Source organism: Marmota marmota, unplaced genomic scaffold (assembly GCF_001458135.2).
Source record: "Marmota marmota marmota unplaced genomic scaffold, marMar, whole genome shotgun sequence".
NCBI classification, from domain to species: Eukaryota; Metazoa; Chordata; class Mammalia; order Rodentia; family Sciuridae; genus Marmota; species Marmota marmota.
In genome coordinates, this window is record NW_025999982.1 from 19,132,198 (window position 1) to 19,156,653 (window position 24,456).

The 24,456-nt window shown below is 39.4% G+C and overlaps 1 long non-coding RNA gene across 1 annotated transcript; it reads right to left on the minus strand.

The window, feature by feature from the left end:
- Positions 1-4,849: 4,849 nt before the first annotated feature.
- Positions 4,850-23,379, minus strand: LOC125617486. The gene is made up of 2 exons (XR_007348515.1): positions 20,357-23,379; positions 4,850-5,762 (listed from the first exon to the last, which is right to left on the minus strand). It is a non-coding gene; the product is annotated as an uncharacterized LOC125617486 (long non-coding RNA).
- Positions 23,380-24,456: the final 1,077 nt, after the last annotated feature.

Sequence of the window (24,456 nt, forward strand, 5' to 3'; positions counted from 1 at the left end):
GCAATCTTCCTGTCTCAGCTACCCAAGCTGGAATTAAAGGCCTGAGCAGACTTCATGTCTGAGTAGTTGCTTCCCTCCCACCCCAGGGATATCTACCTTATAGAATGTTCAAGAAAAGCTTAAGGAATTCCCGTTAAACTTTTATGGAGATTCAATTATTTCCTTTTGCCCCACATTCAGGTACTTTTAACCTACAGGAAGGTCCCTCTCACTTCTGAGGGCACTGGAAGTATCTCTCTCTCCGTCCCTTGTGGTCTACACTTTGGGGATGGAAGTTGGACTTTGGTGTTAAAGAATAGTAAACAGCAAATCTCCAGAGGAAGTAACCTGTGATTTCAGAGTATCTGCTTTAGACCTTAGATGCCTGGGATAATGGCTTTATCCCTAACACTGGTAATGAACAAGTTTATCAACTTGTTCCAAGCTGGTGCTTCCTTAAAGTATATCCCATCACAACAGAGAGTTGATCTGCAGGGCTAGCTCCTGGATGGTGGGTGTTACCTGACAGGGGACACCTGAGCTGGGTGCTGCGGTTTGGGAGCATGGCTTTCACCAAGAAAAAGCTAAGATGAAAAAAAGACAAAAGGAGAGAGGAAAGAGAAAGCCAGTGAGAAAAAGTCTAGAAAACTGAAAAAAAAAAAAAAAAGAAAAAAACTTCCCAGAGCAATTACAAAACAAAATTCACAGCCAATTATGTTGCTTTTGCAGCCAATAGTGTGGCCATCAGGGTCCTGTCCTTCTCCATAAGGGAAGTGTGTTTGGAAGGCCGTTTGCACCTGCAACGTTGAATGCTATCAGAGGCCAAGCTCCGGCTGCTGCGTACTAAACCCTGCCAGTGTATCTGTTTTGTTTAAATTTTTTAAGTTAGTTGCTAACATTAGAATATTAGGAGTTTTCTTATTTAAAAATCTGAATGTCCAGCTTTTTGAACAAAAATACTAATACTTTCTGTCAATACTGTGTCTATATTCCTCACATAGACATAGTCCTTACCACACCATATTCAGACCCTGCTACCTGCCAGATCTCTGGAATTTGGGCCTCTATTCTAACTCAGGTCTAACTCCATGGTAGCTCCTTCTTCCTGAAGATGGGCCCTCATTTCTCCCCTTAGCCCAGGGCAGAATACCTCATAGATAGTCTTGAGGGCCTTGACTGAGCATAAGAAAATATTTTGGGGAGACCAACTTGAAGCCCTCAACTGATACAGACTTATGAAAATTGATTGTCCAGAAAAAAAATGAGTTTAGCCATAGAAAATTTGGCGTGAACATACTTTATATACAGAGTTACGAAAAATTGTGCTGTGAATGGATAATTATGAATGTGATGCATTCCACTAATGTCATTATGTAAGAAATACATAAAAAAAGAAAATTAAAGAAGTAAATGCCTTCCTAAACACATCTTAAAAGAAGCTGATAAAAGAATATTAAAAAAGAGGGTGACCAGTAGAATAGAGAAGGGGATCAAGGGGAGGGAGGAGGAGAGAGGAAGTACTAGGGAATGAAATTGACCAAATTATACTGTTAAATTATGTGCATGTACAAATACATAACAATGAATATCACTATTACGTATAATTATAATGCACCAATAAAAATTTTTTAAAAGAATATTAAAAGTTCTGGTCATGATTAACATTAGGATAGTAAGCTTCTTCCTTTCTCTTTTATCTAGGCCCAGAATTCTTAATAGTGTATTTAAAAAATAACACCTGTATTTATTAAACTAAGTATGTATGCTAAGCATTCCTGTGAGGTAAGTACTTCTTTCATTCTTGAGGAAGCTGAGGCTCAGAAAGGTCAAGTTTCTTCACTGGTCACAAAGCTAGAGATGTAATGGAGATGGGATTTGAACCCAGACTGTCTGATTCCAGAGTGGATGCTCTGGTGTCTGTGCCTTACTTTTCCAACTAGATTATGGAAGTCTTTAGATCACGGACATGCCTGCCTTTTGCATCTCTGCAGATAGAGATAGATGCTCAGAAACTATTGACTGAATGAAAGAAGAAAAGAATTCAAGTATACCACTGGAGAGCGGAGTAACTTCCAAAATACGTAAAGCTGCTCCGTGCTTTAGCGCTTTTCTGATTAACTACCTGGCAGCTACCTTGGTTTCCAGCTCCAACCTCAGTGGCACCTGCTTTGTGAATGCTTTTCTTTTGCACTCAAATATCAAGTTGCACTGAGCCTCACTCATACGTTCACTATTACACCTTTTACAGTGTCCCATCATTTTATATGTCTGTCCCCTACACCAGGTTCTGTGCTCTGGGAGTACAGGTTATCTCTGCAACTTCCTTTATATTTAATATGGGTACAAGATCTGCAAATCAGTGAGGGGCCTTGTCACCATACAGGGTCAGAAGAGGTCTCCAGCAGCAGAGGAGACCTCCACTTGGAACTTCCAGGTTCTTGACTACATTGCAGAAAAGAATTTAAGGATACATCAGGTATGAGTAGCAGAGCAAGAAAGTAACTATACCCCCAAAGCGGAAAGAACACAATCAAGAATAAGAGTGTGGATGATCCCAGAGAGAGTGCATCACATTGTCTAGGTCTGGGTTATATAACATTTAGAGTGGAATGGTAGCTAGGGGAGGGGAACTAGAGGAGTCAGGGCAGAGCTGTACAGTATTGCATGAGTTTTCCTTGAGCACATTCTAACCATGCTACTTCCTACATCACATGTTGCATTAACATTTTAAATCTAATTTAAAGGGGCTACTGGGGGAGTTACTGGGATTGAACTTGGCGCTCTCACTCACGGAACCACATCCCCAGCCCTATTTTGTATTTTATTTAGAGACAGAATCTCACTGAGTTGCTTAGCACCTCACTTTTGCTGAGGCTAAGCTTGACCTCATGACCCTCCTGCCTCAGCCTCACAAGCCATTGGGATTATAGGCATGGGCCACCATGCCCAGCTTGAGGTCATTTCTTGATTACCAAAGTCTTTAATGCACATTCTCCCAAAGGAGGGGTTCCTCCAGATGCTTTTTGATCATCTTGCAGTTTTGTTGTTTTCTCTTTCTCCCTCCCCCCACCTCTGCCCAAGTTCTGGCACTGATTGAACTCAGTGGCACTCTACCATGGGGCTATACCTCTAGTCCTTCACCTCAGCCTCCTAAATTACTGGGTTTAGAGACCTGTGCCACCATGCCTGGCAGTTTTGCTGCTTTATTCATCAGCCAATTCACTAGCCGTGAACAAGGATGTAGGCACAAGGACATGGGCCGGGTTGCTCACCTGTTGTTTATTCTGCATTACAACAGTTTATGTGCCGCAGTCTGGCTGGGCACAAAATAACCGAGCCGCCAGGAGGCACTTGTGGGTTCAAAAATAGGAACTCTTTTATTATCCGAACTCCTGCAAACGCCACCCACGCAGCCCTTCCAGGAACACCACACACCGGAAATCCCTCCTCCGGCACTTCCCCAACCAATGCGAACTCTCCAGGAATCCCCAAGAGAACTCCAAAGTAGCAGGCCAAGTCGGACAGCAGGGGTCTAATATACAATTGAATACACAGCTTAACATAATCATCATCATCTCAATGGCTCACTGGCCATCACCTCTCAACCACTCCCTTCTGGCATAAATGCCATGCGTCATTCCGACTCGGCTGTGGCTCTCAGCATTTATGGGCATTTTTCTTTTGAGACTTAGTATTCCCTCTATATTCTTAAACTTCTGTCCCAGCCTTTTTGGAGCCTGATCATATCATATATTAACAAATAATATTCTTTCCTTCCCCTGCTCTGCATTCTTTTTGTTTATATGGCATGAAGAGAAATTTGGGAAGCCTGCAAAGGCATAATGAGGGGTCTCCCCCATTTTGTTCTGAACCCACAAAGCTAGGCAGAATAGGAAAGAAAAAAAGGGAGAAGGAGGTAAAATGAAGGAAACTTCAAGGTGGGATGAGCCAGAACTTCTGTGGTTAGTCTGTTTATTCCTTCAAGTGTTACATACTTAATGTGTGCCTACGCCCTTAAATGGCAATGGGTTACGACAATAAGCAAAACATTCAAGATTTATTTTCTCATGAAACCTATATGGAGGGAGTAAATAAATATATACATATGTTTTTTTTTTTTGTAAAAATAATAATAAGCTCTGTCAGACATAGTGGTGCATACCTGTAGGCCCCACTACTCAGAAGGCTAAGACCAGAAGATCACAAGTTCCAGGCCAGCCCAGGCAACATAGTGATACCATGTCTTAAAATAAAAAGAACTAGAGATGTAGCTCAATAATAGAGCATTTGTCTAGCATGCACAAGGGGCTGGGTTCAATCCCCAGTGTGGCAAAATAATAAGTTTTATAGAAGAAATAAAGCAGGGATCTAGGAAATACACAGCATTGTAGGATGGGTGGTCAGGGAAGGCTTCCCTGAGGAGGTGACCTTTAAACTGAGACTTTAATGAGAGGGAGATAGACAGAGACTATGAAGAGTGTCCTATGCAGAGGGAACAGCAGTTACAAAAACACTGATGCTTCTTTGTAGCATTGGCCACTGGAATAATTATCTTGATGCTTTCTAAGAGGTAAGCAGTAGATTACACTTACATATAAAGGTGTGGTCACTGATTTTCAAGGACATTTATGACATGGCTATGCGTCTTACCTAACTGAGCTAACTATCCTGTCTGTAACTAATTCATCCATGCCTCCGATTTTCTTTCTGCTCTTCTCCCCTGCCATATTCTTTTCCCTCTTTCTTCTTTCAAGGCTTAAATTTCCGTCTCTCCCAATGAGAATGATTCTTCAGTTGGAGCTGTTCAGCATCCTGACAACCGTGGTGAACAGGTATTACTACCTCACCAATAAAATTTTGTAGAACATAAGACTCACACACAAATGGGTGCAAGTTTAACCTGAGGAATCCAAGAAAGATCTGTAGATTCTATCGCTGCCAATATCTGATTTGTTCTATTACACTATAGTTTTACAAAATCTAACCACAGGGGGAATGTGGGTAAAGTGTAAAGTCTATTTCTCTGTATTATTTATTGTAATTGTATATAAATCTATAATTATCTCAAGTTTGAAAAATCAATAATCAAAGAATTATATTTTAATAGAAACAGTGACATTTGAACTTCTTCATGAATTTTGAAAAATAATTAATTTTTCTACTTCTTATGACTCTAGCTGTTTACACAGTTCCAACTCATTTATTATAAGGAGCAAAATATGTAGTCTAAATAAAACCATACCAGTCTTGCCTTATCACAAAGAGAAATGAACCACAGCTGTAATGATCTCTTCTGAGTGGAAACTTGCATGGGTAACAGCAATTACTTCCCTTTTTTAAATGTTCATACGTTGCCCTTTGAGAACTGTGTGCAGGACTTTGTCTCTAGTTTGCAGAATCAACTTTCTTCCCCTTTTCACAAACTGGAACAGTGTGTACCCATCCATAGCCTCTGGCATCTCTCCCTTGCTCTATAGTCCCTGAAAAAAATACCAGTAGTCTTCTCATTATATAAATTCTATTAGGATCCTGGTTGGGATTTGTCCAGGGTAGGAGTCAGCTATTCAAAGCAAGTCATTCTCTTATAATACCCCTACTTGATTTGTGCTTCAGCATCTTCTTGATGATATTCTAATGAAGAACACTCTACTTCACAGTCATTGGAACAGGGACATTGCTATTTGTGGAAGCCAAGAAGTCCTGGGTGTAAATCCAGCCTCTGTCATTCTCCAGAGGTATGACCTTAGGCTGTTATCCAAATCTGGGAACTTCAGTTTGTCCATCTGTAAAATGGAAATAATAATAGCTCTTATTATTGCTGTTGTTGTTAGGTTGTCAAGCTGGAGTAAAGACTGAGTAAGACAACATTTGTAAGAGTGTTGAGCACAAATTGATAGTAACAACTAAGCAGATGAAATGAACAGATTTGTTCCCTCACAGATATGTGGATTTATGGGATTTCAGAGTTGGAAGGTATCCAGTGAGAGCAAAACTCTTGGAAACAGTGTTTCAGTATGATACAGCTTTTCTTCATCACCTATTATCACCATAACCCCTGCTCCTGAGCAACATGTCTGTACTTTCCATGTTCCAGGGAAATGTTTCAAAGACTCTTTCTCTGGGTCAGATACTTTAAACCCTCTATCTCATCAATGCTTACAACAGCTTTATGATGCAAACATTTTTAATCCCGTTTTACAGCTATGAAAACTGAGGACAGAGATTTTAAATAACTTATCCAAGTTACTTCCTAGCCTTTGTGGTTAGTACATAAGATTCAGCCCAGGTCTTCTGTATCTGAAGTCTTACTCTTTTCTGCAATAACCTTAAAAAAAAAAAGAATTGTGCTTGTTTGTTCAAGTAATAATTCATTCTTGGCTTATCTATTACGATGGCTGACCAGAAAAAAATTGTCCCTCTTTAAAAAAAAAATGTACCTTTTTGCAGTGAACTGAGTTGTGACCCCTGAAAATTTACAAGCTGAAGTCCAGGCCCCCATGTGAGGTATTTGGAGGTGAGCCTTTGGGAGGTAATTATAATGGCCTTACAGGAAGAGGCACCAGAGGGCTTGCTCCTCCACACCCCATACAGCAAACTATAGGTCACATTAGCCCACAGAGAGATGCCCACCAAAGACAAGGCAAGAGAAGGGGCCTTAATGACACTTGCCTCTCCAGCACATTGATCTTGGGCTTCCCAGCCTCCAGCCCTGTAAGAACTAGGTAGTTTGAGCCTTTCATCATGGCAGCCTGACCTTTGTAAAATCCGACCATGTCCATTCTTGGGTACTACAAACTTTAAAGAGACATGCATGCTTTTTGCCAAGGTTCCTAGGGCTTTAAATTAGCCTACTAGTTTTTGCTTTGAGGAAATTTAAGGTCCAAATTAGGCCAGAGTAGCAGTATCCTCTTACTTCTTTTTGTTGCTGTTGTTGTTGTGCTGGGGATGGAACCCAGGGCCTTGTGCCTGTGAGGCAAGCACTCTGCCTATTGAGCTATATCCCCAGCCCCTCCTCTTAACTTCTTGTTTCCTGATTCAGGGTGTTTCCCTGAATCCCTCCAGCAATTGCATTTTATCCTATTCTATTCGGGTTAGCCCTGGATTACTGGGCTTTGTCTGGTTGGGCAAAGTGCTCAGGACTTACAGTGCTTTCTGTGAAAATGTTGGAGAGCTGAAAAATTATTTTAAAAAATTGTGAAATTAAAATTGTATATTTTTAAATGTCTAAGATTTAACATTAAGAAAATTAGTTAACTGCAACCCAACTCTAATCTTAGGTAGTGACATAAATGCTTGATGTAAACCATGGGTTCATTTAAATATGTTTTTACTGTGAGGGTAGTGGAGCTTCTGAAAGTAAGAATGCCTGGGATCTACAAGTCTTGAGACTGCTCTGCTTGATCATGCCTTATTTCATACTGGATTCTGATTTCTCAGGCACTTTTGATATTAGAGTAAAATCATCAGTCAATAGGAAGCCAAACCCTTCAGCATTTTACTGTATCTACTCTGTATTAAATACTGCACTCAGCACAGTGCGGGAATGAGGGGTGATACACAAAAATAAAATGAAGTCTTTGGCTTAAGGAGTTCAGGTAATTGATAAGAAGGGGCTTCTCCACTTTCCTTTTCCTCTCCCCAGCTTCTTTCAGTTCCTCAAATTTACTGAGCTCCTTCCTTTCTACCTCAGGACTTTAGCACATACTGTTGCTTGGAATACTCTTCTTGCCATCCTCTGCTTGGCCTCCTAATTCCTTTCCATCCTTCCATCTTCTGTTACTGTTGCTTCCCCAGAGACCTCCCCTCACACTCTGCCTCCTCCCTTCCATCTAATTTAGGTACTGTCTGTTATTCTTCCATAGCTACCCAATGTCCTTATCTTTGCTTTTGCCTTTGCAACACTAAACACGAGGAACTACTTCATGATTTTCTTTGTTTACAGTATATCATGCCCTGTGGAGGGGAGAATAGAGGTAGGATTGTTTTGTTCACTCCTATATCTGCAGTGCCTCTCACAGTGTCTGACAGCCAGTGTGTTTATCAAGCATTTTTTCAATAAATAAGAGAGAATAGCCAGGCCCTCCTATAGCAGTTAAACAGCAATGCAAAGTGCCTAAAATTGAAAGGAGATCAGAAACAAGACATGGACTCTGGGAGATGAATTGCAGGGAAGAGAGAGAACTAGACAAAGTTCAGTGTTCAGGGAGATAGACTAGCAGGACCTTGTGCTCTCTGAAAGCACAAATCCTACTTTTTATTCTTTTAAACTCATCATTATAACATACTAAATTCCAAGGACTTCAGTCGTAGCTAACATAGAGAAGAAAACATAATGTAACCCGTGTACCTTAGGAAAAAGTGTGAAAAATTAAGCAAAGTTCCTTGGAAACTTTACAACACTTGGAACCATGGATTTATTTTGGTTTCTTTTCTTTTACCCTGGGGAGTGAACCAAGGGCGCTCTCACACTGAGTTACATCCTTAGCCCTTTTTATTTTTTTATTTTGAGACAAGGTCTCACTAAATTGCCCAGATTGACCTCAAACTTGCAATCCTCCTGCCTCAGCCTCCTGAGCAGCTGGGATCACAGGCATGCACCATCATGCCTGACTTTGTTTCATGTTTGATCACAAGTATGTGAAGTCATTAGAGCATGAGTTTACATTTTTTTCCGCACTAAATTGAGAAAACAATTATTCAGTCTTCATTGTATAAATGGAAAACAGGGACACAGGGAGAAAATGCCCACTATTCTTTATGCTAATTAAATATTAATTAACCATTTTTCTCACATGGCCTGATACGTCATCATCTGCCTACTAAGCACTAATCACCAATTCTGCAATCTTTGACAACTGCCAGATTTACTGCTGTCCTCTGTGACTGGGTATCTCCATGTATTTCCTCCTTAGTTCTTTTTAAATTTTCTCTTCAAAACAGAGATCTTACAAAGTGAGAAAAATATTTACTTCATGTGAAACACAAAGCTGATACTAAAACTACCTTGATTAAAGAATTTAAAATGTAAATATTTATGCATTTATTTAAAATGACAATGCTATTTGTGTGTGTGTGTGTGTGTGTGTGCGCGCACACACACACACACACACATTATGGGAATCCAACCCAGCTGGCCTCACTCGTGTACTTCTATTTTTTTTTTTTTATATAGAAGAAACCCATATAACAGCAACCCCTAGGTTCACTCTTCTCTGGTCCATATAGTAGAATCACCAGTGATCAGCTAGTTCTTTTCCCTCCAGAACACAGATTGTCTTTTCTGCTGTCTCTTAAAACTAAATGTGGACTTGTGTCTAAGTCCTCTATAGCATGCTTAAATAAGGATATCTTAGCCAGGTGTGGTGGTGCACACCTAAAATCCTAGCTACTCTAGAAACAGAGGCACAGGTTTGAGACCAGCCTCAGCAAATTAGTGAGACCCTATTTAAAATAAAATAAAAAAGACTCGGGATGTAGCATAATGGTAGAGCAATTACTTAGCATTTGTGACACCCTGGATTCAATCCCCATACTGGAGGGAAAAAAAAAAGAATATCTTATATTTTATATCTCCTTTTTTTCTAGAAGTTCAAAACTTTATAAAATTTTGCAGATATAATACCTCTTTCATTAAGTAAGATGTCAATATCCAGTGTCCAGTGTATTCTAATATTTTTATTACCAAAATACTTTACAATTATTTTAAAAACCAACCACCTTTCAAACCACTCAAGGACATTATTCTTACTTACTTAATTCCTTTAAATTTCTTTGAAAGAAAAATAAGATTAGTGGAAATAAAAGCAAATGGTCTAATTTCATTTGAAATGGGCAATAATTCTTTGTAGTTATTTTCAAGAAAGATATTTAGACTATTTTTTTAACATTTTAATGTCTTATTTAGGGTGAACATAGCTAACAGTAACCATATTTTATATAAAAAAATGATATATGGAAAATACATATGTACCAGTTTTTTTGATAGAAAACAACAGAAGCCAACTCCAGCTAATTCAAGAACAAAAGGAATTCATTTTAAAAAAATATTAGAAAAGTCATAGAATTTTCTAGGGTATGAAAACCAGGCTTTGAGTGTACACTGCAGAACTGACATTCCTGAGGAAGTTCAAGTCCTGCAGCCTTGCAACTAGACCTACCTAAAGAAGAAAGGTCCTGGCTGAGTGAAGGCAGTTTGGTGACCTTGGTATACCCTTGAGGGATAAAGGCATACTTGATATAAAAAACAGGAAAAGATGGCCTTCCCGCTTAAATTAGGCTTACATGATAGATGATGACCCATCTTTCTAATTTAATTCAAGTGCAAACACAGCCATCATCTCATAAATCTTACAAAATTGAAACCACAGGACATTTTAAATAATGCACACATTCTATCAGTTGTATTACAAATAAAGATTAACATGCTCAATGTTAAATAGCCACCTAATTTATTTGTACATATTTAAGGCTCAAAAAGTTGCCCCTCCCCCAAACTTTCACAGTCACTGATGCTTCTATTAGGACTTCTAAGGGATTGAAGTGGATTATTGGCCATGGTTTAGGCTCAAGGCCAGGGGCCAGTCTGGCATTCTGACTGGGAAGATTACACTACAAAATGGCTTTTAATGCTTTCTCTGACCAGAGTAGAAAGGTTATTATGAGTCACCAAGATGCCTTAATCCAGGCTGATTTCAAGGTTAAAGAGACAGGGTGGGAAAAGGCAAGTCCTTGAACACACCTACTCCTGGGTTATGGTCATGCTCTTTGGGACCAATTTCTTGGCTTTGGCAAGAAATGTCAACATCACCTGAGAGTGTGGGCTGACCGTTATTTGCTGCTTGTGAAAGAGGAAATGCTACACTGATGTTCCACCATTGCCCAATGTCACTATTGAGTATACACCACGTGCCTAGGATTGTGCCAATCACTTACATGCTGTTTATCCTTTCATCCCCATAAGAATTCTATGCAGAAGTCACTGTTCTCTCTATATATATCCATTTGACCGTGAAAAACACTGAAGCTCTGAAAGGTTGTGCAATTTCTTCAAGGACAAATATGTCAGTAGTGAGTGGTAGCCTGGAACCAGAGTCCAGTCTGAATGATGGCAAAGCAGATGATCTGAGCCACCGTTAGCACCTTTCCTGTAGGTTCTTTTTCCTTCCTTTTTTTTCTCAGCATTTTCCTTATCAAGGACTACAGCCATTCAACACCTTCATATCCCCTTACACTGTCTTTCTTTACTGTCATGGCCATACCCTGGGCATGTAAGCATGGCTAACCAGTGAGGTTCTATGTTCTTACTAGAACCTCACTGTAGCAGCCACATAATGATGAAATCAAACTAAGCACTATCTCAAAGGCCTCTGTGCGACCCTCCTGCTGCACTCTTTGTTTCTATATCCTAGATGGTATTTATCCTTAGCAGTGCTGTCTAGAGTGGCCTTGTGTCTGCAAGCTCAGGACCTGAGCTGCTCAGCCCACCCTATCCAAGGCACTAGGAAGAAGACCAATCCAGACCAGAAACTTCACTATCCACTTGATACAGAATCTACTTCCTTGCTTATCTGGTAGGAGACCAGACCTCACTTTGGGTTTACACTTCCTCTCCTGACCATCAAGCTTGTCATGCACTGCTCCAGTCCAGAGCTGGCAGAGGGAGGGTCTTCCTTTAAAATCCTGGAGATTGCCCTCCTGCACCAGCCTGTGGCTCAGGCCACCCTGCACTAACCCTGCTCTTTCCTGTTTTCTCCTTCTAGAGCAGGAGAGTACATCATTCTTGGTTTTCTGAAAGGACTGCCCACTTCCCTGACCCTTTCTCTGATCCATCAGTCTTTGCTAAGGATGATTCTAGCTGGCAAAAAGCAAAGGATCAATGAGGAGAGTAAGGAAAGGGCCACCAACAAAGCCTCACTAGAGAGGTTCCACAGCTACAGGAATAGATAACATCTTGCACAGGAACTTATGAAAAATGAGTTTATTAAGGCATTGTGCAGGTCATATAATTCATCCATTTCAATAATTTTTTTAATAAGTGTATCAAATTGTGAAGCCATCAGCATAAAATATTTGTGTGCATGTCTTTGTCTAGATCCCTGGAACTCTCTTCAGAATTAATGATCTGGCAGCCTTCCCAGCCTTAACTATATAAAGTTTCTGTATTTCTTTCTCCAGCCCTTAGTTCCTTTGCAGAACACGGAGGACTCCAATTCCCTGAACCAAGGAGTGATCACCCATATTTCAGAGCACTAGACTCATCCGTTTACCCAAATTCACGGTGAAACTTCTTAGAGTTTCAGGTGCCACCTGAAGGGTGGAACTCCACAAATCCCTTGACACTTATTCCTTCAGTCCAAAGCTTGTTTTCCTTTTGAAATAGTCGTAACAAATTCTTCACTGTTGGAATTTCAGATTATTTCCAAACTTTTATTAATATAAAAGATATCGCAATCAATAACTTTGTGATATGTCAGAACTACAGTATTCATATAGAATAAATTCCTGGGAATAGAATTTCTGGGCCACAGGCAAATGCTCTTATAACTTAGAACCGGATTTTTTCTTTCATGCAGTGGCCATGTAAATGTGATTCCTTAGACTTTCATTGGCCCTTTTGAAATTAAACCTTTGTCATCTTTGCTAAGCTGATAGGTGTTATTCCAGTGTGATTTGAATTGCATTTCTCTTCTTATAAGTTAAGCAAACAACACTACTGGCAGCAAAGGGAATCAGTGCCCTGGTCTTGAAGAGGGTATGGATGGTACACCACAGCCCCTATTGCACTGTCTTCCTAATATTACATATTGACTCATATGCCTCTTTGCCACTTTTATTCTATACAAAATTCCATGTGTATTTGAGTCCATTCGTAGAGTCTGCATTCTCCAGTGATCTATTTATTTACAAGTCATTAGAATACAGTACTGAGTTAAAAATTGTAGCTGGGGCTGGAGACTTGCCTAGCATCATGCATGAGACCTTGGGTTTGACCTCCAGAACTCTTTTTTTTTTAAAATATAGTCTTATGTTTTAACATATGTGAAGGTTAGCCCCTTGTCATTAACTTGAACATATTCCTGGTCTTTCTTACTTGCTTTATTTTTCTATATAAACTTTAGATTCGCTTGCTAGTTAAATTAAGAGGGAATGATTGAAGCAATTATAGATTAATGTGGAAACAGCAGACATCTTTATGATGATGGCTCATCACCCTCTCCAAGAAAATGCTTTGATTTTTCATTTGCTCAAATTTTGTGTTGCTGACTGGTGTTCTAAAATTTTCTTTATGTAAGTGTTATGCATTTTCAGTTAAGTTCCTATGTAGGTATTTTATCTTTTTAAAGTTTTTTTGTAAGTGGGGTATTTTCTATATATTTCTAACGCATTATTTGCATAAATTATTTCTGTGTATTAACTTACAACCACTTTACTGCATTCTCTTACTAATAATTTTGTAGCTAATTTTCTTACAGCTTTTGGGTAAGCCACTATATCACTTTCAAGTAATGATATTTTTGCCTCTTTTTTAATTTTTAGGCTTCTAACTTCTTAATTTTGCTTCAATTGAGTACAAAATATTTTAAAATGCTAAAACTCTAAAACATATGATTCACAATAAGCCATATTTATAACAGTCTTTTTTTTCTGATACTGGGGATTAAACTCAGAGCCTCATGCATACCAGACAAACATTCTAACACTGAGCTATATATCCCCAGACCTACCACAGTCTTATAGTTATAATTACATTTTGTAGTTACAATTATTTTAATAGCTGTCTCCCTCATTAAATTACAGAGTTCCAGGCTTGGGATGTCAGTGGTTGTAAGGATGGACTTAGGCCTTAGCCTAAGCAACTCCGTTTTAAAAACTCCACTTTGAAACCTGCAGTCTCACCAGGCATGCTTATGGAGCCCTCCAATATGATCATCAGGCATAGCCCTGACATAAACAAGTCACTTCTCCCCACCCTGAAAAGCTCAGAGTAAAGTCTCTGTTAGGTTGCCCTCGCCCCAATAAGGGGGAGAGGCAAGAAAATCAGGGTGGGGATCACCAGACCAGATGCTTTAACCCCAGGGCAAATGATATCACTGAGAAATCTGGTGGCAGCTGATAGGGATTGAAAGGGGGGTACAAAGCCTCAAAATTTAGTGTAAATGATGGAGCAAATAACAGACATTCAGCCAGCTGACACTGATGCCTTCATGCTGGAGAGCCTGATGAGGACCAAGACTGACATCCCAACTCTTCTCATCATTTGCCTGATCCTTTGCATCATCTTGGCCCTGGTGAGAACTGCAACTTCTCCCTATGACCCTCTCTTCAACCAGCCATCAGCTCCACCCCAGAACAAGCCTGCCTCGGTCCCTGACCTGATCACCAAGGTCTGAGTGAGTGTGCATCTGCTGGACTTAGAGCCTAAGGCTTGAGACTGTCGTCTGGCACCAATGTTAACTAGCCTATTTCTCCTAAATATTTTTTTAGGTCAGAACTCCATCTCACTTTGGCCTACTTCAGAGTTCTGCCAACCAAAGATCTGCTTCAGATACCTGACACCTCTTCTTTTTCACTTAACACCCTTTGCCAAGGACTAAGTGAACCGTGCTGGTCAGCTCCATGCTCTAGATGGGAGAGGAAAAGACGCCACACTCTGGGAAGAGAGGAGAAGTGAGCTGTCTACCTCCAGCTACTATGGTAGCATTCTGTAGGGCATGAAGGGGGACTGAAGTCCTTTTGACAGGCTCTATCTTTGGTTTCTGTCACTTTCAAACTTGTTTTCTAAAAACGGAATCAAAATAATCTGACCTACTTTGAGATCTCTTAAATTTTTAGTGGTCTAAATCATTCTCAAGACATAGGTGGCGACTGACTTGGCCAGAACTAGAGGCCACAGACTCCCAGTCTGGTGTTCTTTCCAGTATACTATTGAATTGATTCTACTTGAATTTTATTCAGAGATGCTTTCAGTTCACTTCCAATTAGTGATAATGGTAAGAGAATGCCTTCCAATTTATAAAATGTCATTATTTCAAGGAACTCTGACACAGGAGAAATTTTGAATAACAATTAACATTACAATTTCAACCAAAGCCAGAGCTCAGAGGCACACACACCTGCAATCCCTACAACTCTAGAGGCCAAGGCAGGAGGATCTCAAGTTCAAGGCCAGCCTGGGCAACTTAGCAAGACCCTGTCTCAAAATAAAAATTAAAAAGTGCTGGGGTTGGGGCTGGGGCTCAGCGGTAGTGCGCTTCTCTGGCATGTGTGAGTTGCTGGGTTCAGTTCTCAGCACTGCATATAAATAAATAAAGTAAAGGTCTATCAACAACTAAAAAAAAAAGTGCTGGGATTGTAGCTCAGTGGTAGAGCACACCTGGGTTTAATCCCCAGTACTGAAAAAAAAGGAAAAAAAAAAAAAACTTCAACCAGAATTTACAGAAAAAAATTACAAAGTAATGCAATAATGAGGTATTATCTTGCATTTATTAAACCACCAGCAAATTCTGTGTTAATAATTTCTAATGCTAGAGACATTGTGCTGAAATGCTCCTGGATCTAGCAGCATATATTGCTATCATTTTTTTTAAAAAAACAATTTGATAATAGGTATCAAGAGATGTAAAAATGTCCATACACATTCACTTGATCTTACTACTCAGAATTGATGTAAGGGATTAATTCAGTTGAAAAAGAGTTATCTGCAGAAAAATGATAATTCTATATAAGAGAGACTCTATATTAAAAATAAACCTAAACATCCAATAATAGAAGAATAGTTCTGTTTTTGTTAATTAATTTATTTATTGTTTTAAGTACTAAACATTGAACTCAGTGATTGTCTTCCACTGAGCTACATCCCTAGCCATTTTTATTTTTATTTTGAAACCAAGTTTCACTAAGTTGTCCAGGCTGAACTTGAACTTGTGATCTTCCTGCCTCCTGTGTAACTAAGATTTCAGGCCTATGCCACTGTGTCTGGCTAATAGAATGGTTTTTAAAAGCTATCCTTTGGGCTGGGGTTGTGGCTCAGTGGTAGACCGCTTGTCGGGCATGTGTGAGGCCCTGGATTCGATCCTCAGCACCATATAAATAAATAAATAAAATAAAGGTATTGTGTCCAACTATTTCTAAAAAATAAATGTTTTTTTTTAAAAAAAGCTATGCTTCACTAATTGACAGGAATGTTATACTGAAACAAAAATGTAATTATGAAGATGATGTAATAATTTATGAAAATAGTATTTTAAGACCATAGTGTCAACTTAAAAAGTAAGTATAAAAGTACATGCACACAAAGATGAGAGAAAGAAAGCAAAAAAGGGTGTGTGTGTGTGTGTGTGTGTGTGTGAGGAGAGAGAGAGAGAGAGAGAGAGAGAAACAGAGACAGAGAAGAGGGAGAAACAGAAAAAATAAAATAAATGGATGTATTAAGGAAGTGAAGGAAACCAAAATATTTCTCCCCAAAATATAAAGGTAAGCTGAAGACAATCAAAATATGGGGGAAGTCAGATATGGTGGCACATACCCCTAATCCCAGGAGGCTGATTCAGGAGGATCACAAATTCAAGGCCAGCCTCAGAAACTTAGTGAAACCTTATCTCAAAATAAAAAATAAAAAAGGTCTGGAGGCCTGGGGTTGTGGCTCAGTGGTGGAGTGCTCACCTAGCATGTGTGAGGCACTGGGTTTGATCCTCAGCACCACATAAAAATAAATAAAATAAAGGTATTCTTTCCCAAAAAAGGGGGGCTGGGGACATAGCTCAGTGGTAGAGAACCCCTAACTTCACTCTCAGTACTCCCACAAAAAAGAAAAAAAAATCAAAACGCAGGAACTCTGCCATTTTTCTGGCTGAGAGCAAAAGAGATAGTCACATGAAAAAAGGTATTTTTACTCTCCTCTCTACTTTCCAACCTAAAGACAGGATATGAATTCTTCTTTACATCTCTGAGCTTTACCAGCTCAGAGATGGCAATACCACAGGAATCTATGAGCAAACTTTCTTACCCTAAATTTATCATTCCATAGTTTTCCCATCTCTGAAACTTGGGACTGCTTTCCTTTCTTATCACCTCTCTAAAATGTATCATTTTTTGTTAAAAATAATATTTAAGGCAGATCTTTAACATTGCCTTGAGTTGCTGTCTCAGGTGTGGTGTGCCTTGCATATGTTAATGAACTTGCTTGTTTTTCTCTTGTTAATCTGTCTTTTGTTGTACCAATCTGTCCTGACTAGGAATTTATGGGGTTTAGAGAAAATTGTACTTTCTCCCCTTCAGAGATACAATTAAAAACTGTTACTTTTTTTTTTTTTTTTTAGAAAGAGGGAGGGGATTCCCTTAGAAATACTGATTTTTTAATGCAAGAAAATTTTTAAGGAGCACCTCCAGGATTGGCCCCTCTGGGGGAAGTAATGAAAGTCAAAGTGGGTGGAGGGAGGAATTGAAATCCCACAACAACCCCACAAAGAGCTCTGAAACTGGGCTAGCCAGTGAAACTGGAATAATTGTGAGTTAATTGGCTTTCTCCAGCCTGGTGTGTACCTTCCCTTGGGGGTATGTATAAGGAGAAAGTCAATGGCAAAAACGACAGTCTGCAACTGTTCTTGAGACCCCGTGTAATACTAATACTCCTAATCTCCATCTTCTGCTATCGATACAGTCCCCTCACTCTTATTTATTAAACTTTATTAATTCAGTTGAAAAAGAGTTAGTTAATTTATTTTTTTGTGTAGTGCTGGGGATTGAACCAAGGGCCTTACAAATACTAGGCAATCCGCCCTCACCCTTAGATAGCACTTTTGACTTCCTGAAGTGGGATGACCTAGACTCTTATGCCCTACAGGTCTGAGCTCTTCTAGGCTCTGGCTTCTGCAATGAAATACCAAGTAAGTTACCTGAGATCAAATGGATTCTTCCCATTACTGGCAGTGAACACTATCAGTGCCTAGGAAAGCTTGCAATGAGGTAGGAAGGACTCTAAGGAATGTGATAATGAAGGAAATAAAGAGGGGAAGCTGGCTACTTATCTCCAATTTTTAGTTAAAGATCAAAACTGAGGGATTGTGTTTGTAAGTAAGAGAATGTACTCATCAATCCGAAGAACTCCACCTGTGCAGGTGGGCATGCAATCTATCCAACATATTCCCCATGCTTGTTGGTGTATCTCAGCCTACCACCATCTGTGTGAATAATAAATACCTCTCTGTTGACTCTCCTGGTTCTTTCTTTGAGACCAATAAACAGTACACTGGGGCATTTTCAGCCCTGGAGCGGAACACCCATTTTATAACAATAGTCCTACATCTTGCAGATGACGAGGGTCAATTACTCCTTCAGACCAGCAACTTCTTTTCACACCTGCTGATTTCTTGGCATAAAGAACTTTAAATGACTGAGCATTTAAATTGAATGAAATGAAATTCTTGTTATGTGCCCAGGTAGAACATCCTTTTCTTTAGAGCCAAGATCTCTAAACTTGAAGGTTTCATAAGTATGGGGACAGAAAGCAAAAAAATTTCTGAGTGGGTTCCTGGGAGTGCAAGTGAGCAGGGCCACTCCTACTTCTACCCCTTTGCTTCTCAGAACTAAGCGTCTTACCTATTAGGGATGCTAAACTGTATAATAATTGTTGACTTGGGGAGTATTCACTTCTGAGTTGGCCTTTCACTGTCACCTGAATAAGCCATTTCATTGCTCTAATCTTCATGGTTTGGAATGAGACAGGGCAAAATGATGCCATAGTCATGTAGTCACTGCCACACCTCATTGCTACCAAGTGTCCTTTATTCCAATGTCATCGTTCATAGAATCCCCTTAGTGGACCAAACATTCTGAAAGTCATGAATAGTGGTGTTGTCATGGGAGAAGAGTCCAAGGAGTCCCCAGAGAAGAAGGGGAACTCAATTTAGGACCGGCAGGATTTTTGGAATACATGTCAGAAAAGAATTTCAGCATGAGCCAGACAAAGGCATAGACAGAATTTATTTAGGAAGGTAGAGACACATTCAAGGGAAAATGCAGGCTGTCTCGAGAGTGAGAGGCAGCCCTGACTTGGGCTGGGGGTCCAATATTTATAGAAGGGCTGTATCAGGGGCCAGACTAGAGGTGGATCCAGAGTGAAACTGCACAATTTTGTATCTGTTTTCCCTGTGCTTTCATGTTTCCCTTGTTTTACAAGGGCATGGGCCAAGGCCATGGGACAAGGGGTATTCTTCAAGATTTATAATTATGCTTTCTACATCTCAATGGCTTGTGGGTGTTTCCTGTAAGATTCAGTATTTCTCTCTCTTTACCCTAAATCCTCATCTCACTACCATGGAAAATAGTCATCTGATGGGTTTTCCAGCCTTACATAACACATTACTCAAGTACACCCCTTTCTGTGGGATGTTTGATTCCTCTTTCCACTGTCTGCACCAGAAATTCTGGCATTTACTTCTCATTTAGTGTGGGCCCAAGTGTGTAAGAGCCATCTTAGAAGTATCCTGGGGTCAATGCCAAAGTGTTAAATACAATATCTCAGGAGAATACTCCCATGTTAATAAATTCTTCCTTACTAAATTGTATGTTCTCCATGATGCCATAATCTAGGAATCTAGTACCATGAATGTTCTGAGCCTTTTTAGAACATACTGACCAGGTCCTGCAACTCCTTTAGGATATAATCTCTTTATTCTTTAGCTCTTTCTTCTTTAGTTTTCTTCTTTAGGAGTCAACCTTAGCTGGAGATTTGCTGTTTTTATGCTTTTTATGCTGAACATGATCTTCTTTATCTATCCTCCAGCTATAGGAGAAGTACTATGTGAGGGCTTAGATGGGAGCAGTCACATGTACTGTGCCCAGGAAGCCCTCTGGTTTTTATGTTTGGATAAGTTAATTACCAATTAATCATCCTCAATCCTCAGCTTTCCCTTGTCTTTCTCTAGCACCTTTTGTCCACACCAACACACATCTGATTCCATAGTCTTTATTTATTTTAGGTACTGGCAATTGAACCCAGGGAATCTTAATCACTGAGTCACATCCCTGCCCTTTTTCTTTTTTTCTTTTTTTAGACAAGGTCTAAGTTGTTTAGAGCCTCACTTAATTGCTAAGACTGTAAGACTGGCCTTGAACTTGCTGTCTCCTACCTCAGCCTCTTAAGGCATTGGGAATATAGGTGTGTGGCACCACACCTGGCCCATAGCTTTTATAATTACTAATTCCTTCCCGCTGTTCAAATTTGATTCCCTACCCTAGCCTGTGCATTACCTTCCAAAGAAGGTTACAGGACATCATAGTGTTAACAATTGTACTCCTACTGTGTGACTAGCTTTATCCCCATCCACCAACCATTCACAATGGGTCCGTATTTCCAACCCATTGATAGATGACTCACCTGTAGTGGTTGCTTTCTTGTACCACACATGCCACCAAGAGTCACAAGCTGGGTTTCCTGGGAAGTAAACTCTGCAGTAGAGATTAAAATGCAGGAGGTCCATTGAGGATGGGGTTGTCATGTGAAGAGCAGGATTGAGCAGAGAGAAGTTTGACTATGACACCCTCACATAGAATGCTTCTGATTCTGTGGGTTTCTCTGGAACTGGGATGGCCCTGAAGAGCTATACCCAAATTGGGAATGTTGAACAATCATAAAATGTGGGCTGCCCCTGAGAAGAGAGAGTAATTTAGCTGGGCACAGAGGCGCACACCTGTAATTCCAGCAGTTGTCTCAAAATAAAGAATAAAAAAGGCTGAGGATGTGGCCTGTTTAAGCCCCTCTGGATTCATTCAATCCCTGGTATACACACACACACACACACACACACAAAGGGGGGTGGGTGTGTGTGTGGAGTACCTTGGATGAAGTGCCTGCCTTCATTGGAAGATAATTACAGGGAGAAGGGCTTAGATGAGAGCTGTTACCTACCAACCCTTCCACCAGCTGAGGAATGAATACTTCCAGTCTAAAAGGAAATCCTAGATCTGGGCAGCACAGGACCAGTGTGTATTACAAACAAGTTTAAAATGGTATTTTAATAGTAAAAGAGATAGGGGCACTTAAAACATTGCCCAGAAAAAAATGGTAACTCCCTTTGTGTTCATTCCTCTAGAGACTTAGTAACTTGAACTGAGGATATTTCCTCACTTGAAGAATGACTCAGACCTCCCACAAAACAAATAAAAATCTGGGAGTGGCTTATTTAGTGAAACTGCTGATAAGTGGTCAATTACCTCTCACTTCCCCCCTGTCTATATAAGTTAGGCCAAAAGTATCACATCTGAGGTGTGGACTCCAGTGACTTCCACAGCAGAACAAGCAGGAAACCTGTATAACCCAAGCAAATAAATCAGGATCTGAGTGCTTTTGCTTTGAATCCTGTTGTCTTGTGGCACCCACAGTAAGAACCATAAATCTGGGGCTGGGAATGTAGCTCAGTAGTACAATGCTTAGCTAGCATGCATGAAACTCCTGGTTAAATCCCTGGTAGAGAGAGAGAGAGAGAGAGAGAGAGAGAGAGAGAGAGAGAAAAGAAAAAAAAAGACATGTAAACTTGACTCCTAAGACCTTGAAAATAAATCAGGTCTTTACAGAAGCCCAATTATTACCCTTACTTTAAAATATATATATACTTCACAAAAATCCTACTTGGAAGCAAATTTCTAAGTTCCATCCATCTGTTACTGCTCTCCAAATCTCTTTTTTATTACTGTTTCTGAAAACTCTGTCCTTGTCCCTGATGCCAGTCCAATAAAGAGGACACAGTTTGGGGAAAAAGAAAAAAAATAAATTTAGCTTTACTTTACAGAAAAGAAGCTATGATTTAGACAGTTTAAATAACTGCCCAAATGTTAAATATCTGGTAAGTAACAAATTTGAGATTTGAACTCAGACCTCTTTGTTACCAAAATTTGTATTCTTTTTACTGCCCTTGTACTACTTGGACTTTTAAGTTATTTCCATTTGCAATGTACTAAAAACAGATAATAGTCATAAATACTATTCACTCCCTAGAGTTAAGTTCTAATGTAATCTCTAGCTAGAAAGTAAAACATATGGAGCATACATTATTATTATAAAAACATATTGTAAACATGCAAGAAAGTATCTATTTAATGATAAAGAGGTCCTATACATTTTTTCATTTACATTTTCTCTCCTTTTTAAACTAAAAATGTAATCACTTTTCGTGCCAATAACTCTCTCACAAACATGGTGAATGTCCTAAAACCTGCCAGATGTTCTATAAGAAGTGTGGCAAACACCCAGCCCATAAAGTGACACGGTACAAAAAGGGGAAGGATTCTCGGTACGCACAGGGAAAGCAGCATTATGAAACTGTGGCTAAAATAAAAGTGCAAAATTTGATCATGTCACACTCTTACCAGAATCAAATGTTCAGGCTGCCTGCCTCAGCGCCAATATTTGTGAGATGAGTGTAGGTAAGAAAGAATCCGGTGTGTTTAAGCCCTGAAGATGATATGGGAGTTAATTCTTCAAATTTCTATCTTCCCCTGTCAACAAAGATTGTCATGGGGAGGGGAGGAGGCCGTGAGGCTGCAGGCTGGGCAAGACCCTCCTTTGTCAGGGTGTATCTTCTCCAGAGCATCACAGTGAAATCTGGCCTCTGTCTAAGCACTAAGGGAGGGTGTAATAAAGACCCCTCGGGTTCCTAAAATGTGATGAAATGTGACCTGAAATTCTGACTCAAAATTTTAACTAGGCTAATACACTTGGATGCTGAAGATGGGATGCAAAATAAACCACTTTTTTTGCTGTTGGCCAATAAATGATTTTAGAATAATAATAATACACTGTATTAGAGAAATCAACATTCTTATTTATTCATTCATTCATTCTTTCGTTGGGCACTCATTCATTTTGCAAACATTTGGAGGACTATTTAAGTGAAGTTCACCTCCAACTTTAGGAATCTAACCAGTTAATAAGGGGAGTCCATAGGCAATTGCAACGGTGTCCTAGGGCAGAGTGTGCTGTTGGAGCCTTGGGGGAAAAAGGAGGACAGCGGAAGGGTGGCAGGGAAGAGGGTGCCTAATTCAGCTGAGGAGTTGGGTCTGGGCTTGGAAGTGGTATCAGGCAAAGATTGTTGTAGAAAGTGACACACACACCATATCTTGGGGAATTCTCAGATTCTCAGAAGACAAGAGCGGGCAGAAAATGTTTCCTTCACAAGGAATAATATTAGCAAAGACCCAGAGGTAGGAAAGAGGCATAGGGCATTGGAAAGCTTGTCCCTGGTTTGCCAGAATGAGGTGTGGAGATGTCATAAGAGTAAATCAAGGGCTAACTCAAGGAAGGCATGAAATGCTGGTCTGAGGAATTTACTCCTTATCTTTAGGGCCTCAGAAAACTATTTAGCAGAGCATCACAGTAATCCAATGAATGTGAGGTGCAGTGAAGCTCACACCACGTGTGGATATTGAATCTATATAGATTGCGTTTCATATTTGAAAATTATAATAAAAAATTGAAATTGTGAATAAACCACTTTTTGTAAATTACATAAGGTAAATTAAATACATATATCCTGATATCTATTTTAATATATACATAAATTATATATGAAAAGTATACACACACATATTACTCTTATCCACTTGCTTTTAAATGTTATTTTTTTAAATGGTATTAATGTCAGGGCAGTGGAAATTATATGCACATATCCCAGCTTATCTGTTTGTTCTAGCTTTTAGAGAGGCACCTGATTTAACATCCATTATCCATGCAGATTAAAATATTTTAGTATCTGTTTATAATTTTATATTTATGTCCACTTTCTTTTAATTTTTTCCAATAATTACATTTTAATTTTTCTTTTAAGATAACATCAATGTTTTATTATTTTCACAATAAATCAAATGATGAAGCTTAGAATTGGCTCATTTGACCCTTTCACTCTTATCTTCTCCCAATTCAAACTGCTTGCGTCTCTTTGTAGCTAGCATTCTCTTAATCTGCAGGTAGGCTCAACACACTCAAGCCTCAGCACAATCTTCTTTGAGTTTTAGCCTTTTTCCTGAAAATTGGTTTAGTCATCCCTCATAGCCACAGTTCATAATGCTGCTTTCCCTGTGCACACAGAGAATCCTTCCCCTTTCTGTACTGTGTCACTTTATGGACTTGGTGTTTGCCACACTTCTTACAGAACGTCTGGCAGATTTTAGGAACACTCACCATGTTTGTGAGAGCTTTATTGGCATAAAAAGACAATAGTTATATGTTTAGTTTAAAAAGAAGAGAAAACATAAATGAAAAAATGCATAAGACCTTTTTATCATTAAATAGATACTTCCTTGGATTTTTACAATATTCTTCTATAAAAAATAATGTATGGGCCATGTTTTACTTTCTAGCAGAGATTACATCAGAATTTAGATTAACTCAAGACAGTGGATAGTATTTGTGACTATTAACTGTTATTAGTACATTGCAAAGGGAAATAATTTAAAAGCCCAAGCAGTTCAGGGATAGAAAAA